Source organism: Mastigoproctus giganteus, chromosome 10 (assembly GCF_048544385.1).
Source record: "Mastigoproctus giganteus isolate SK-2022 chromosome 10, ASM4854438v1, whole genome shotgun sequence".
NCBI lineage: Eukaryota > Metazoa > Arthropoda > Arachnida > Uropygi > Thelyphonidae > Mastigoproctus > Mastigoproctus giganteus.
Window position 1 is genome coordinate 129,961,437 of NC_143584.1, and position 18,014 is coordinate 129,979,450.

The 18,014-nt window shown below is 37.9% G+C and overlaps 1 protein-coding gene across 7 annotated transcripts in view; it reads right to left on the bottom strand.

Moving 5' to 3' along the window:
- Positions 1-17,300, bottom strand: part of LOC150079283 (ubiquitin carboxyl-terminal hydrolase 48-like) — a 955,076-nt gene extending 937,776 nt beyond the window's left edge. For 4 of the 7 annotated variants that reach the window (XM_090382266.1, XM_090382265.1, XM_090382267.1 and 1 more), the window contains exon 1: positions 17,226-17,284. The gene's annotated coding sequence lies outside the window, so the exon portion shown is untranslated. Of the gene's footprint in view, positions 1-16,545; positions 16,584-16,825; positions 16,870-17,225 lie in introns of those variants that run through there. The other 3 variants (XM_090382262.1, XM_090382264.1, XM_090382263.1) reach the window with 3 other exon arrangements.
- Positions 17,301-18,014: the final 714 nt, after the last annotated feature.

Consider the following 18,014-nt stretch of genomic DNA (forward strand, 5'->3'; position numbering starts at 1 on the left):
GTCATCTTCGGTTCATCATGACAAGTGTTTGACTAATTTTACATATACATTAATGCATAATACATATACACTAATACTAACACATACACTAATGCAAGGAGCAAAGTAAAAAATTTTGATGAAGCACTAGTTAAGTCATCAAATGCAGATTTTGTACAGATATTGAAGACATGGTGTCAGTCACACTTAAGCGATCCAAAACTTGAATATGGAGAGTACGATGTGTACAGAAAGGTCAGGAGAGTGGGGGAAGAGTTATAATCTTAGTTAAGAAGCACATGAAACCAAAGTCAGTGCATCCAGTTGACATGGATGGTCAACGCAATGTTGAGTCAATTTGGTGTGACAAAAGCACTATGAAAGCAAAAGTAAGTGTAGGAACATTTTATAGAATAAATGATTGTAATGAGTATAATAAACAACTGTACAGACAAATAGAGTGGGTCAGCAAATAAGAACATCTTATAACATGGGATTTTAACTTTCCAGATACTATTAGTAGTGGCTAATGATACAAGAATGCAAGCTTAAACAGCATCAGCCAAAAAAATAATAATAAATAAATTAATTAATTAATCAATTAATTAATTTTCATTTTACCTATTCATCTCCCCCAATAGTTTGTCTAGTTCTTCCTTGAATTTATTCAAACTATCCACTTCCACAAAAACATATGGAAGCTTGTTCCACCAATCAACCACCCACTAGCTAAATGCAAACTTCAGCACATCTATTCTGGAACCATCCTTTCTCAATTTGGATTTATGTTTCCCCCCCCCCATGTGTGTAGTCTGAACAAGAGGAAAAATTCCATCAGCACTCAGTTTGCTCAAGCCATTCAAAGCCTTAAACACCTTGGTCTGAGCACCTTACAGGTGCCTAGTCTCCAGATGCCGCAATTTGGAAAACTGAAGCCTTTCTTGCTAAGACCACCCTTTGTTCCCTTCACCAGTCTCACTGCCCTTTCCCCCCCATTTCAGTAGCTCTATATCCTTTCTAAAATGAGGCCTCCATACCTATATGCAGAACTCAAGATGTGGCTTGACCACTGCCTGATATAATAGGATAATCACTTCCTTATCCCATCTAGCAAATTTCCTGTATTTCACTGATAAAACAAGAATGCCATCCTGGCAGACTGATTGCACTACTCAGAGAACTCTTATCCGATCGCTTGTTATTTATTTATTATTTGGTTTTTAGGAGCATTAGCAACTAAGGCCATATTGCTCCAGGAATATGCGGTGGTCATTCCCTGACCTTTCTGCATCTTCCGTATTTGGTGGTCACAGGCTCGAACCCCGGTCTAATCAAGAAGTGTGTGCTACGCACTGCTGCTCCTGCCCACCTGGCTATTGAGGCGCCTTATCCAATCGCACAATTATGCCCAGGTCATTTTCATTTTCCACCAACCCTGAGTGCAGAACCAGACAGTTGGTACCTTACTCTGGAGTTACTGCTAATAGGCAGTACCTCACAACTGCCATTTCTCAGCCCATCTGCCTAATTTTTTTATATTTTCTTGCAGTGGCATGCTTCATTACTGCCACTAACCTCTCTGCCAATCTTTGTATCATCTGCAAACTTAAACATTAAGCGTGATATACCTTCATCAATATCATTAATAAATATAGAAAACAACAATGGGTCCAGCAATCTTGCATTGATTTAGCTCAAATCCTTAACAGTATTTCTTAGTTGGAATAAAAATACTAGTAGTTTTTATGGTTACTTCCCTGAATGCTTTCCACTTAGAATTTTCTGTTGGTAACAACATCAGTTGGTGGGACAACCTGATGACGTTAAAAGCAAAAGCCCTTCCTTAACCCTTGACAATAGACACCTTTAAGTAAACCACACGAGTATACTGTGATCACCAGCACCGAGTGAATCTTTTACCTGCAGATATTTATTGCATGACCAATCGCTTCCGATAATCAGATCTCGAGTAATGCTTCCTCTTGTTGCCTGTCATGGTCTTCACTTCTGTATCTCCAGGGGGCTTCCCTGCCACTTCTTTGGTCTTGATCCCAAGCATGAGAAAAAGCACCTTGCTGCATTTCTATTTTAGACTTGGCAGACTAGATGAACTGACTCACCTAAGGGTCCTATTACAAAAATGTTTATCCCTAACATCGCTCAAGTCTTTCTATGCCTCCTGCTTGGTTTTCTCCTGGCCTTCACACCACCTTTCTTCTGACGGGACATGGTCAACTGTTCTCCCTGGGTATCTCAGAAGATCCATACTGTCACTGCGGTGGCATTGAGAATTGTGATCATATTGTCTATGAATGTCCCTCGTATGAAGACCTAAGATCCATCCTTTATACCACCATTCAGGACATTCCTTGCAGGCAAGAACATCATCAGCCATTTTCAATCCGCTGCAGGATGAAGGCCTCTCCAGCAACTTTCCAGTTCCTTCTGTTTTGAGCACTGGCCATCCATTTACTACCCACAAACTCATGAATTTCATCTATCCATCTCTGCCTTTGTCTTCCAGGTTTTCTTCTAGCTCCTCTTGGATACCATTCTGTAGGCAAGAACACCTCTTCTTAAATGACGAGAACTACTACAAAGCCTTCTCACGATCTGCTCAGGATCTGTTCATATGGAGAAGAACACTAATCCCATGTCCTGGGTCAATAGAAGCCAGTGACTCCTAGTTCAAAGGATCCCTTTGCTGGCCTTCCTGGTCATACACATTGATGCCCCAATGTAGACCTCTACTACTTTCTGTACCTGTCTTAAACTGGAACAGACTATTCTTCCTGGGTTGTCTCACTGGAAATAATACTTCCTGCACCTGGCTTTAGTTCCTGGCCTTATCCAACGATGGAAAACTCTGACTAGAACACACTCAACCTAAACCAAACTAACTGGCCCAACCAGAAACACTCATATGACCAGCTAACTCTTCATGTGGGTAGGATCATGCTAAGCCAACCTACAGTGGGTTAGGATTATCAACTGAACTAGCTAATCCTGGGTTTCCCAGGATAGAATTGCAAACCCTGACAGGTGTCAGGGATAGGAGCTGCCAATCCTGCATATGCTGGATAGGATGACCTTGCTAACCCAGCCACACGGCTCGGTAGGAATTCATGACTGCTAATCTGGGTACTTTCCAGGTAGGATGTTGCTAACCCAGTCCTCAGACTGGGTAGAATTCAGTGGCCTAAAACCACTCCAAAGCCGATTGGCAACTTCACCCAGCATCCTCACTGGGTGTCTTTTCCTCCCACTACCATGGGTTCCCTTTGCCCTTTTTGCCTGGTGCAGCTAATGTTCCACTGATAACCAGAGGGATGCCTTCATCTCCATCCCCTCACTCTTACTTTTACTCCTCCTTTATTCTTGTGTACACCCTATACTTCCCCTACACTCTACCTTTTTTGTTTTTTATTTGGTTTCCGTCCAGGAAGCTCAGGCAACCCTGGCGGATGCCAGCCAGAGAATAATGGCAGCCTGACTACCTCCTAGCAGTGTGTGTGCAGGCAACATGGGGTCCCACCAGGGGCCCTGCAGCCAAATGCCAGAACCCAACACAATACTACACACAAAACACTTTTCTGGCTTCTACAGTGGTACTGTATTCCTTCACAAGAGTACTTATGGCAGAGATGTGAGAAAAAAATGTGGTGGTGGTGCCTGACCCAAACACTACGCCTGTCTAACATGCAGATATAGAAAACATCATCCAATGAATGAACAAAAATCTTGCTAGTGTCACACCAAACTGACTACCCCATCCAAACTAACTACACATCAACTGGAGGCACTGCCTTAGAGAGAGAGAGGGGGGGGTATGCTTAACTAAGAGCATAAACCCTCCCTCTCCTGTCCTCTCTGTACAAATTTTATACCCACAATCAAATTCTGTACGCTTTATATCCGAGTGACACCATGTCTTCAATATCCCCACAACATCTGCATTTGATAACTTAATCAAATTCATTTATTACATTCCTAACATTAGCGTACATGCAAATATACATGCACAAGTACTTACTCTTACTTACTCTAACATAGCCCATGCAATTACTTGTTCCATGATGACCCACAACAGCACTTGAAATCTCCAACACCTTGCTTTTGAGGCTACTGCATGTTCCAATAGAAGCATTGCAAGAATCAATTTCACCTTTGCCTGTGGCTCTAGTTAATCCATTAGTTTGTGTATCCCCTGTTTACTAGCAGATTTTCAACCCACCTAACACTGCCTCAAAAGCATCAGCAAATATCCCATCCCTGTTAAAACTCTCTTGTTAACAACCATAGACTACACCAAGAAAATTCTACCCCATGTGCCTTTCACAGTCTCTCCAAGGCTGAATTGATTGACAGTGTTCTCAACATGTACTGCCTTCTATTGTGTCTTGGCAGAATTGCACTCACTTTAAAATTTAATTGTTACTTGCAACTTTTCCCAACAGTGTCCTGTACTTGTTATGTAAGTCCTCAGATTCCTAACATTTCCTAAGTTTAATATCATTAGTGCCAATGTGTACAACAGTATCACCTTTCTTGCCCTTAAAAGATAATATCTGTTCTAATTTTTCCCTTGGCAAACATACCCTGGTCAGGAAAGCTTTTGATACTGTTGTACATGGAAGGCTGCTGTACAAATTGGAGAGGTATGGCATTAAGAGTAACTTGATACAATGGATAAAGGGATGGTTGAGTGGGAGACAACAGAGAGTGGTAATAAATGGACACTGCTTTACGTGGACTAATGTTCTTAGTGGATTCCCCAGGATTGGGTGTTGGGCCCATTGTTATTTTGCGTAGTTATCAATGATATCGATGAAGGTATATCAGGCTTAATGTCCAAGTTTGCAGATGATAGAAATGTTGGCAGGATTGTTAATGACACTAAAGACAGTATGCTACTGCAACAGGATCTAGAAAAGTTAGGCAGATGGGCTGAGAAGTGGCAACTGAAGTTTAACATTGACAAATGCAAAGTACTGCATATGGGTAGCAATAACCTAAGAGAAACGTACCAACTGTGTGGTACTACACTCAGGGAAGTGTAAAGTGAAAAAAACCTGGGGGTAATTGTGCAGTCAAATATTAAGTTCGCTGAATGGTGCAGATGGGCTGCCAAGGCAGGTCATGGAGTCTTGTCAATGATATATAGGAATTTTGCTAGCAGGGTCAGGGAGGTGATTATCCCATTGTACAAGGCAATGGTCAGGCCACATCTAGTGTACAGGTCTGGAGGCCTCATTTTAAGAAGGATGTAGAGTTAGTTGCTAGAACAAGTACAAAGAAGGGCAACAAGATTGGTGAGGGGAACAAAGGGGTGCTCTTACCAAGAAAGGCTTAAGTTCTGCAAATTGCAGCACCTGAAGAGTAGGCACCTGCGAGGTGATCTTATTGAGATGTATAAGGCCTTGAATGGGTTGAGCAAGCTGAATGCTGATGGGATTCTTCATCTTGCTCAGATTAAGAACCTGAGGGGGCATATATTCAAATCGAGGAAAGACAGTTGTAGAATATATGTGCGGAAATATGCCTTTAGCCAGCGAGTGGTTGATTGGTGGAACAGACTTCCAGCTTTTGTTGTGGAAGTTGATAAGCTGGACAGGCATTTGGAACGAATGGAGGGGTGAAATGGGAGGGTTGTTTTTTTTTTTTTTTTTTTTCGCTGATGCTGTATAAACTTGCTTTCTTGCATCCTATGCCTCTGCTAATGATATTCCGCCTATCCTTTTTGCACACAAATTCCTTGATTACTTGATGACTGTTTTCCATACCAGCATGTTAACGAGGCATCAAGTAAATCCACAAGTCTTACTACTATGGGAGTGACCATCCCACAAGTTCCAAAAAAAACTGGATAGATCCCATTCACCGCATGTGCGGTGAATGAGATCTATCCAGTTATATTAAAAGAGATACAAAAAAAAAGGCAATCAAATCTTTAGCAATGATTATTAGAGCATCCCTAGATTCAAGGGGAGATCCCTATGGACTGAAGATGTGCAAATTATCTCCAATTTGCAATAAAGGAGATCAAAGGGAGACATGAGTATTACAGATCTGTTAGCTTGACTTCTGTTCCAGGAGAAAATAATGGAGTCAATGGTTAAAAAAAGTAATGTAGGACCATCTAGTCAGGAATGCAATTATACTGCAGTAACAGCATGGATTTGTTCTGGAGCAATCTTGTCTGACCGATCTGATTGGATACTACGATGAGGTAACAAAGGAACCAGACCAGATGCAAAGAATTATTTTCATATTACATACTTAGATTTCAGAAGAGCTTTTCACACTATTCCACATAAAAGAATGCTGTACATGTCAGAGCAGTGTGGCATTAGTGGCATGTTACTGCTATGGATAAAAAGATGGTTGAGTGGGAGAAGACAGGGGGAGTATCAATGGGTACTGCTCTTCTTGGACTAATGGTATTAGTGGAGTTCCCCAGAATCTGGTGATGAGCCCTTTGTTGTTTTCTATATTAATTAAAGGTATCTATGGTAGGCATAGTAGGCTTACTGTCTAAGGTTGCAGATGACATGGCAGTGTGGTTAATGACAGTAATCAGGGCATGCGTCTGAGTACCACAGAAAGGTCTGGAGGCCTCATTTTAGTTGGTTGGTTGATTGGTTATTTAGTGTTTAATGGCACATTGGCAATTAAGGCCATAATTCAGATAAACAACATACATTAAAAAATATATATATATTTGGCAACCTCGTAAACAGGTTGCCGCATCAAAACAAGGAAATACATATCAAAAATATAAAAGCATAAATTCAAATATGCATGTATAAATTAATATACTGTAAAAAAAAAGGTAAAAATGTCAGACATGTCATTTCTGTCATCTAAAATCTGGATGAGTGTAAATGGTTCAGCCAGATTATTAAAGACAGTAAAACATAAAAGGCATGCATCTCTAAAGACAGGACGTTCAATAAAAACATCATAAATGGATAAAATACTTTCAAACTTCTCACATATAGTGGGTCACCTGCCCTCAACCAATAGGAGTGAGTCAGATCACTATGTGGAGCTGAGCAAGAACAACTTCCTCTCTTTGGACCCCGAGTAGACTGGCACTGCTTGATTAAAGGTTTAAGCTTGTAATCCAGCAATGGCAAGAATCTTGCCATTGGGAATATAATTTGGCATGTATCATTTGCCTGTACTCTGTATAGGAGACTGACAGCTAATTCATTTTCCATGATCCCAAAGTAGCTTGGGATCTAGAAGAAGCAGATGTCAAATTCTAATTCAACAAGAGAAAAAAAGCATAAGCCAAATCCAGGACAGGACTAGATGTGGGTATATTATAACTCACAGATAATAGAGCCTGTAACACACTTGTTGAATCAGTATATATCATACTTTTGGTAATCACTATCTTTAATGTGATCAAGGGCTATTTCTGTTGCATGCAACTCTGTGGTATATAAGCTGGTTTCTTGTGGAATAAATAAAAATAAATAAATTTTCTGTTTATACTCCGGCACAACAACCAAGTCAGTAAAGTTTACAATAAATCGTCAATACAAATATTTATCGTATTTAGTAGTCACAGGCTTGAACCCCGGTCCACTCAAGGAACGCGTGCTATGTACTCTCGCTCCTGACCACTTGCTGGATACTGTGTGGGAAGACAACAGCGGATCCCACATATTATTATTATTAGCCATAGGGTGCAAGGCAGCCTGAGGCTTATGCTGCACCTGCCAAAAAAAAAAAAAATTCCCCGAGTTACCCTCAGAGAGAGAGAGAGTCAGAAGTAGAAAGGAATTACTTAGAAAGAGAAGAATGATGATATCCAGCTCAGAACCCTGGGTGTGCCAAGCCCATACTCACCAGATGTGAGCCCCTAGGATCTTACTTCAAGACATCTGTAAAGACTGGCAGGAAATCAGAATACTATGCACAATGTGATGCAAGGAGTTGCTGCTAAACAGCTGGTGGTGTGGTTGTTCTTGTATGATGTTTAACGACGCAAGGGCTACTGAGGCCAAATTGTGTCTGTTCACAGTTTATTTAATAAATTATAGCTATTGAATTATACTGATGTGTACAGGCCAATACACTTCAAGTATATTAAGAGTTCTTCTATGTTGCCATGGTTTCTGAGGAAATGAGATAAAAATCTGAGCTTTGTTCAATGTTCAGAATGACTGGATCTAGAGTGGATGGATGAGTAACGAGGAGTGTCTACCAAAAAATGATGAACTGTGAGTTGAGTGTGATAGGATATGCACTGGGGTGGATTTTCACCCAATAATAAAAAAGGTATGTAAGATGAGAGTGCCCAGTTCTCAGTCTTTCCAATACCACTTCTTCTCATCTGAATCCGAAGCCACAACCTTAGATCTTGTTTTATCTGGTAAAGTTTGTTGTTGGTATTACTTTGCCAGATTTGTAACCAGTTAATGTAACATGCTTTGTGAATTATAAATTTATTATCCATATAAGGAACCTGAAGTTGTGGGAAGAGGTTGTTTAGTGGGAAGATCAGCACTCTCATTTCCTGGAATTCCAGAATGTCTCGGGATCCAGAAAAATGTTACTAATTGATTGGACTCACTGCAGAAGAGTAACTAGTAGTGAATGGTTTTCAGTGTAGGATGAGAAGGAGAGAAATTTTCCTTTCTCTACCGACTCTCTCCAATCTCTACTGAGAGAGTCTGTAGAGACTGGAGAACATGAAATGGATAAATTCAACAGTCTGGTCAAGTGCTAGCTTTATGGCATACAGTTCAACAGTGAAGATACTGCATGCAACTGGTAATGAAGCATGTAACTGTGAATGAAGGAAAAATTGCTGCAACACCTACTGCATTATAAGTTTTCAATCCATCTATGTATATCACACAGGCATTGGAGTTGAGGGTAGCACGAGCTGTGTGCAACTGTCTGATATAGGAGGAAGATAAAACATTTTCCCCCATTAACAAAAGGTGGTCATCACGAGAGGCAGAAGCACAAAACCAGGGTGATACAAAGGAGAGATGTGTCCTGAGAAATGTTACTTAAATCAACATTCCAAGTTTGAAGAATTTCTAAGTCTGAGTGCTGCAGGTTGGTTTTCATTTGGTTTACTATCATAGAAGGAATCCCAATGGGTATCATACAGGTACTCAAAACTAGGATGTGATGGGAGACTTAAAAGCACGGTGAGATAGCAATGTTTTTCTTCAAAGGTGCAATGGAATATCATGTGCTTCAACATAAAAGCTTTGGACTGGAGAAGTCCTGAAAGCTCCCAGGGCTGTCTTCAGAGCATGAAGGGATTAGAGACTTGTAAAGGTGTACCAATTAGCTCCCGCATGACATGGATGAAGTATGTTCAACTATTTTAGTCAATTAATTCATAGATAAGTGATATGTGCTTGGAAATTTAGCTTGCTATCTAATAGCAGGCCCAGAAACCTGATGCTATTAACTAGTGGTATTGGACTATTGTTCGGCTATAGTTCAGGATTAGGCAGGAGGACACATTGCTTACAAAAGTGTGTGGTGATAGATTTTGGTTCTACTATTCAACATCCATTGCATGAGGTCCAGGATTCAATTTTGTTTATGGCAAGTTAGAGGTAAGGTTCAATGATGTTCATGCTTTGCAAGTGACAGGAGATGGCAAGGTCATCCAAGTACATATAAGCTTCAACAGTTTTGGGGATGTCTTGTGTCAAGTTGTTGATTCAAATTACAAATAAGGTTGCACTGAGTACAGATCCCTGTGGTGCTCCTCCTCAAATATGAGATGTAGACGGTATGTTTTTATAGTAGACCTTAAAAGAGTGCAGGCAGAGAATTCTAAATTATCTAAGGGAGATGACCCCCTTAGCCCTAGATGGTAATGATTCATAATAATACCATGTCACCAGGTGGTGTCAAATGCTTTCTCAATATCTAAGTTGAGGGTGATGAGATGTTGTTTCATAATAAAGGAATTGTGAATATTGGATTTAGCTCCGATGAGTACATCGAGAGTGGATCTGTTTTTACGGAAGCAATACTGATGATCTGATAAAAGATTCTCTGATTCTAAGATCCACGTAAGCCTCGTATGAACCATTCTTTCAAAATTTTTCCCAAGCAGCTTGTAAGAGATATTGGTCTAGAATTTCAAACCAAGTATCTCTGCCTAGTTTTAATAGGGCAAGAATGAAAGAATGGTGCCAGAAAAGAGGATAAATGTGCCTGCAGCACTATTTGAATATTTAGTTAAAGATTCTGTAAGTTCTGTTAAAGTAAGTGGTTGATTGTATGGAAGCAAAAGATGTGTGAAGAAGTTAATTTTGTGTCGTTCTGCATCTGTTTGGTGCGTTGAAAGGAGATGGAGTAGGGAGTGGAAGCAGATATTGTAGAGAATGATTCTGCTAATGCATTGGTGATTTCTTTAGGTGCCAACAGATCTTTCTGATTCCAGCGTAGTAGCGGAGAGAGAGAGATCGAAAGAATTTTTCTCCAGTAAGGACTACCTGCTGATTGATCCCAGTCAGGCCAGTCCAAGACCTGCCATCTTGTCAAAGCAGGGGCCGGCCAAAGTGGTGTATTAGGGCTAGGCCCCCTCACCCTCCAGGATCCCCTTTTGCAAGTTTTCATGGGTTCCAGCGCCCAGCTGCACATAACAGATTATAATTATGTAACCCTGGAACGAAGGTATGGGCACTGGATCCCAGCAATACTAATCTGGAAGTGCAGTCAAATCAGTGGAAGAACCCCACCACATACAGGTGTCCATATCAAGGGGCCTCATTTTAAGAAGGATTGGATCTGTTGGAACAGGTGCAAAAAAGAGCAACGAGATTAGTGAGGAGAATAGAAAGGTGCTCTTTCCAAGAAAAAGCTACCGTTCTGCACCTATGAGATTTGAGTGAGGTGTTTAAGGCTTTGAATTCTACTGCAACCACGTCTAGAAAAATTAGGCAGATGGGCTAAGAAGTTGCAATTGAAGTTTAACATTGACAAATGCAAAGTCTGTATGTGGGTATCAGTAATTGCAGACTAATGTGCTAATTGTGTGGTACCACACTCAGGGTACTTGAGAATGAAAAAAGCTTCAGAGTAATTGTGCAGTCAGATATGAAGTTCTCTGAACAGTGTAGACAGGTTGCTAGGACAGCTCATAAGGTTTCGTCAATGGTATACAGGTTTTTTGCCAACAGGGATAAGGAGATAATTATCCCACTGTATAAGGAAATGGTTCAGCCTAGTCTTGAGAACTGTATACAGGTCTGGAGGCATCATTTTAGGAAGGATGTGGATCTGTTAGAACAAGTGCAGAGAACAGCTACGAGATCAGTTAGGGAAACAGAAAGGAGATCTTACAAGGAGAGACTTCAGTTTTGCAAATTTCTGCATCTGGAGACGAGGCACCTGCAAGATCTAAGTGAGCTGTTTAAGGGTTTGAATGGATTGAATAAACTCAGTGCTGATGGTATCCTTCCTCTTACTCAGACAGAATAATAAATGGGGACGGGGCATATCAAATTGAGAAGACATGGTTGTAGGACAGATGTGAAGAAATTTGCCTCCAGCCAGCAGGTAGATGATCATTACAAAAAACTTCATCTGGTGTTTTGGAATTTGAATATATTCAAGAAAGAACTACACAAACTCTCTATCAGATGGACAAGATATGGGAAGTTCTCTTAATTTTTTTCTTTTGCTAATACTGTATAAGCACAGCATAGATTTGTTGTGGGGGGGGGAAGGGAGAGATCCTGTCTGATCAATCTGGTTAGCTGATATGAAGCCGTAACCAAAGAACTGATGCAATATCACATATTTAGATTTCAGTACGACTTTTAACACTGTTCCACACAAAATATTGCTGTACTAATCTCAGTAGTGTGGCATTTTTAGGGAAGTTACTGCTATGGAGAAAGGGATGATTGAGTGGTGGCAGAAGGCAGAGTGTTTATAAATGGGCACTGCTCTTCTGGAACTAATGTTATTAGTGGAGTCACTCAGGATTCAGTGCTGGGTCTCTTACTGTTTACAGTATTTATTAACAATATGGATGAAGGCATATCAAGCTTAGTGTCTAAGTTTGCAGTTGACACAAAGATTAGCAGAATGGTTAATGATAGGAATCAAGGGATATTACTTCAGCAAGACCAAGATAAATTAATATTGATAAATACAAGATACTATGGACATATGGACAGTTGTAATCCAAGAATAACGTACCAATTAGGTGGTGCCACTCAACACAGTGGCACCACCTAATTGGTGCCACTCAACACAGTGGAGAACAAAAGAGACCTATGGGTAAGTGCACAGTTAAATGCAAAGTTCTCTGAGCACTGCAAACAGGCTGCTATAACAGCTCATGGTGTTCTGTCAATGATATACAGGAACTCTGCCAGTAGAGTTTCTGTCAATGATATACAGGAACTCTGCCAGCAGGAAAAAAGTAGGCGATTATCTGATTGTATAAGACAGTGAGGCAATGGTTGGGCCATCATAAGTACTGCATATAACTCTATTTATTCATATCTTTTCTACTATTTTAATTTTTTTAGTTGTACTTTCATGAGTAAGCAGATAATTTTGTAAGATGGTCTGTCAACATCAACTGCTCTTGTCAAAATTGCATGTTTTCTAAGTAAAGAAATTGTGTGTATCAGTTAAACCACTTGGTCTACTACAGGAGACTTCAGGAATGGAGTGTTGTAAGCTTCATAAGCATCACATGCAAGTACAGAGTTCCTCGTGCTATATTCAAATTCACATAACATCATATTTGATTTTAAATTAGTATAAATAGAAATATTCTAAAAAGAGTATGTCTGGTCACAACATTTTTTTAGGCTACATTTTTATTTTGCAATAACAAGTCATAATAGATACCTACTAATTCATTAGTTATTGGAATGAATCAGAGGAAGGAAAGAAAGGTGCTTGACCTAAGCATCTTTTGGGGTGCTAACTTTCATTTATAACTGCTGTCCTCTAATGTAATAAAATAGCCCTGAAAGATCATTGCACACCTTAGCACATGCCTTTAGATTCTTATAAAATGTCTGCAAAATTAATCTGAAAATCAGTCAACAGAAGAAAAATGAAAAAAAGATTAAAATCTGTATAAATTAAGCAGCACATGAAACACCAGGAGATCAAAATATAAAAAACAATAAAAAATAACATATAAAAGTAAAATGCCTAGTTAATCTCGAAACAAAAGCATTTCAGAAACATTTAACAGACAGCACAAATGTACCAAAAATCCAAGGAGATTCAAAACAGAATCAATGAGGAGATAAGAAAAATAAAATAAGGGTATTGGAATAAGTCTTCAAAAGAATTAAAAGATGATTTCTATGGAGCACAAAGAAAAATTTGGCAAATAATATAAAATCCAAAATAAGAATTAAAGTAACATGTTAAAATAATAAACACAGAATTAATTACATGAGTAAATTATTTTAAAAAATTATATTATATACAATGCAAATATTAGAAAACAAAGGAAATAAGATCAGTGAAGGGGATATATAATTAAATGCAAATTAAAAGAATAATAGGAAAACTAAAAAAATAAGGTGGAGGTAAATAATAGATAAAATAAATAATGAATTGCTAAAATATGGAAGAGTAAAAAAAAAAATAATAAATAACAATACCAATATATAAAGGAGGAGGGCTATACTCCATTTTATGGATACACCTTGTTTCCATAAAATGGAGTATAGTGAAGTAAATAGAGTAAATACAACCTGCTATTCAGATGCAGTATTAATGGCAGAAAATGAAAATGATTTTCAAAGAATGCTACATAATTTTAATAAAAAAAAGAATATAGTATAATGTGGTAATATCCATAGAGAAAACAAAAAAAAAACCTAACGATAGCAAAAGAACCAATCAGATGTAAATTGGATTAGAAAAGAAAATGACAGAATAGGTAAAGAAATTTAACTACCTAGGAATACAGATAAATAGTTCAGGAATAACTCAAGATGCTGCAGACCAATCATTAAAAGTGAGTAGATTATCAAGGAGGTTAAATAATATTATTATTAATTATTATTAATAGCCATATGGTGCAAGGAAGCCCGAGGCTTATGCTGCACCAGTAAAAAAAAAAAAAAAAAAAAAAAAAGAGTTACCAAGTTACCCTGAGAGAGAGAGAGAGACAAAAGTAGAAGGGAATCACCAAGAAAAATAAGAATGATGATATCCAGCTCGGGACCCTGGGTGTGCCAAGCCCATACTCACAAGATGTGAGCCCCCAGGGTAAATTTGAAACAATCCAAACATTAATCGGGATACAAAAGTTAAAATACATTAAACTATAGTAAGATCCATAATAACATATGCAGGTGAGACAAGAGGTATAAAAGAAACCACTAAGAAATATAACTAATAAAACATTAAGAGATAAAGTTAAAAGTGAGGAAATCAAGAAACAACATAAAATACAACCTATTCAATAAACATATATATAATAGGAAAAACATACAAATAGGATAAATAATGACAGGTGAGCAAAAAATATTAAAGAACTAGAGACATAACAGAAAACAAAGTAAAGGATGTCCAAGAAGATGGAACAATGATTTATCTTAACCCAACATGCTTAATGGGAAAAGAAGAACAGAAAATTAATCCGATCAAAAAAGATCAAAGGCAACTAATTTCAAACTGGTGGTAGGGGAACAGAGAATTTATATAATTGAATACCTTCTTAGCTTATAACAGTGACAACTCTGACCTGAATGGTGCCCTGACCAAGAAACTGAGAGTTCAATAAAACTTTTTTAATTGGTACTTGAGCCAAGAGCTCTCCAACATATCCCAAAATGTCACCCTTAAATGTAACATTGAAAGTGATTTCTCAGTTTGCTCATACTGAATGCTGGCTCTGCATAATAAAAATAATATACATGCAGAAGATCACCTGCACATCTTGTGTAACACATAAACAATAGAAAATAAAATAAAAATTTAATACATAGTATTAAAAATTCTACTAAAGCATCTGTTACACTATAACCAGAAACTCACTCTCAATTCATACAGTTTCAATTTATTTTTATCTTTCAATTACAATACAGTCTCGATTTATCTGTAGCAACGTAACCAGAAAGTCCCTCTCAATTTATACAGTTTCTATGATAAAATGAGCATTTAACATGGCTGAAAATTTTTCAGCAAAGTTAACAAATACGCACCAGGAAAAATAAATGAAAACATAACACATTTGATCAAACAAAAATTGGTAAAATGCTCAGCATGCACCTCTCACAAAAAAAAAGAAATAAAGGTGGGGGGGGGGTAGAAAAACATCAAACCCCATATTGAACACTGACATAATAACTTCTTTAATATAATTAATATATATGAGATTGAGCAATTGGTAACAATCAAACTTTAATTGTCAGATTAGTTAATCTTTCTAACAGTATGTTGATAATAATATAAGAAGGGCCTTTTACCATATTTATTTAATGTTTTAGGGTGCTGGAATGAATAAACAACAACAGTAAGTCACATAATAAAAATGAACTAATTTCACTCATGTGATCAACTATATAAGGCATATGCACAATAATTAAATCATCAATAGTGTCTGCCAATGGCAGATCCCAGCACACAACTCAACAATTGCTCCATCATATCTCCCATCCTCAGCCCTCCTCTTCATCTACCAGTATTCACCATTCCCTCTTAGTTCATTCGAAATAATTTTCCTCTATCTCCCTCTGGGTCTCTTCCCCTCAATTTTTCCCTCCAGGTCATCCTTCATCAATCCCTTGCCTCATGATCAATCCAATTCTTCTCCCACCTTTTACTTCTGAATATTTCAGTTACACAATTTTTCTCGAAACCTCATTTCTCACCACATCAACCCACCTTTTACATCCTCCTCCATACCCACATCTCAAAACTTTTCAACCCTCAAATATCTTCCATTCTCAATGTTCATGTCTCTCATTATCAAAATCATCTTTCTGCAGGTCGTTTTACCCATATATATTCCCTTATATATTGCACCCATCTTTCCCTTATCTCCTCTGATTTTATTATTATTATTATTAGCCATATGGTGCAAGGAAGCCTGAAGCTTATGCTGCACCAGCCCAAACAAAAATTCACAGAGTTACCCTGAAAGAGAGAGAGAAGTAGAAAGGAATCACCATGAAAGAGAAGAATGATGATATCCAGCTCAGGACCCTGGGTTTGCCAAGCCCCTACTCACCAGATGTGAGCCCTGGAGATATTAGTACCTTCCCATTCCTCCTTTGTATAATACTCTGATCTCATCCCTTTTCCTCCATGTTCATATTTTCCTAACCTGGGTAAACAGATATTATTATTATTAGACATATGGTACAAGGAAGCCTGAGGCTTATGCTGCACCAGCCAAAAAAATTCCCAAGTTACCATGTGAGAGAGAGAGAAGCAGAAAGGAATCACCAAGAAAGAGAAGAATGATGATATCCAGCTCAGGAACCTGGGTTTGCCAAGAACATACTCACCAGATGTGAGCCCCACGGGTTATTGATTTATAAAAATAAAATCTACTGAATATCAACTATAAAATTGTACCACTGTATTGTGTAAGAGATATCAATCTTCGTAATACACACACATCGTGTGAGGGATATGGATACTTCATTCACGGTTTTTTTTTTTTTTTTTTTGCTGCCAAATTTATAATTGTTAATACATATTCTTTTATACTTTTAATTAAGTAATCCTTTTAGACAGCTTAAATTTCAATATAGTCTGAAAGTTCATGTATGAAAATATAGGCCAACAGATTTAACATTTGTTTGTTTAGTATTTAAGCCAAGGAAATTAAGCTCACGAGACACTGGTACATTACATCTGTAAATTGAGGAGTAATATACTTCATTGGCATAGATGACAATCTCGTGATATAGGTTTGGGGAGGCATTTACCAAAGAACTCTGTCAGCTAGCATATCTAAATATATATATATATATATATATATATATATATATTTTTTTTTTTTTTTTTAAATGCATTTATATTTTAAAACAAACAATATACAAAAAAATAATGATTCCTAAAAATTGTTAATTAATCGATAAGGAGAAAAGCAAATACTCATGACTGATATATTCCTTCCTAAAACATATAACACTATGACCTAAAAATATATATATACTCTATACTGTAATCAAAAACATTTACAAAATTCCACATAAAGTTACTTTACCATTAAAAAAAAAAAAAAAGATGAAAATAACACAATTTTGTACCCGTGATATTCCAATATCTATCCCTTATATCATGTTTCTATTATTTAGAGGGCGCTGACCGAAGAAAGCCGCAACACTAAATGCCCGGATTGTAAACAATGCAGCGTGTTTACAAGTGTGCGGCCATTTTAAAAACACATTCTCGATGCCAGATATCCACCCGGCATTTTTTTAAATATCCTTGCCATCTGGCGACAATAAGTAGCAGTTCTATTCAATAATTACATAAATACTACTTAGTATGAAGATGTAGTAATAATATTACATCTGATAGATGCAGTAATAATTTTTCAGGAAAACAGTTTCTCTGTGAAGAGTTTCTTGAAAAATCCATTGATGTGACATTCTATTCTGTGTTTCCAGAAGAGAACGAAATAATAATAATTAGTATTATTTGAGGGTTTTTTGGGTAACATGGAGAAGGGAAGTAAGACATAACAACCGAACCCCCTGGATAGAACTAGAACGCAAGAAAACCAAGGACGTACAAGAAATGAGAGAGTGGGAGATTCGGGAAGTAGAAGTAAAACAGACGATCAAGAACTCTCACAACTGATGAACTCCAGGGAGAGATAACGTGTATTAAGAATTTGCAGATAAAGGAATCACTAGGTGGCAGCGATCACAGTGTACTGATGTGGGATTTACTTAAAGATTTAATTACCATCAGGAGTAGAGGAAAGGGTTTTTGCTTCCGTAAAGGTGAGTACAGTGGTCTCAGAAATTTTTTAAATTCTGTACAGTGGGATCAACTGACGATGTCATCAACAATAAATTCTAAGTGCGAAG